Below are 605 nucleotides of genomic sequence, written 5' to 3' on the forward strand. Positions count from 1 at the left end.
AGAAACACCTGGAGTAACAGACAAATTTGGCCTTGGAATACGGAATGAAGCAGGGCAAAGGCTAATAGAGTTTTGCCAAGAAAATGCACTGGTCATAGCAAACACTCTCTTCCAACAACACAATAGAAGACTCTACAAATGGACATCACCAGATGGTCAACACCGAAATCAGATTGATTATATTCTTTGCAGCCAAGGATAGAGAAACTCTACACAGTCAGCAAAAACAAGACCGGGAGCTGACTGTGGCTCAGATCATGAACTTCTTATTGCCAAATTCAGACTTAAATTGAAGAAAGTAGGGAAAACCACTAGACCACTCAGGTATGACCTAAATCAAATCCCTTATGATTATACAGTGGAAGTGAGAAATAGATTTAAGGGACTAGATCTGATAGACAGAGTGCCTGATGAACTATGGAAGGAGGTTCATGACATTGTACAGGAAACAGGGATCAAGACCATCCCCATGGAAAAGAAATGCAAAAAAGCAAAATGGCTGTCTGGGGAGGCCTTACAAATAGCTGTGAAAAGAAGAGAAGCGAAAAACAAAGGAGAAAAGGAAAGATATAAGCATCTGAATGCAGAGTTCCAAAGAATAGCAA

Source organism: Bison bison, unplaced genomic scaffold (assembly GCF_000754665.1).
Source record: "Bison bison bison isolate TAMUID 2011002044 unplaced genomic scaffold, Bison_UMD1.0 scf7180017864143, whole genome shotgun sequence".
Classification (NCBI taxonomy): domain Eukaryota; kingdom Metazoa; phylum Chordata; class Mammalia; order Artiodactyla; family Bovidae; genus Bison; species Bison bison.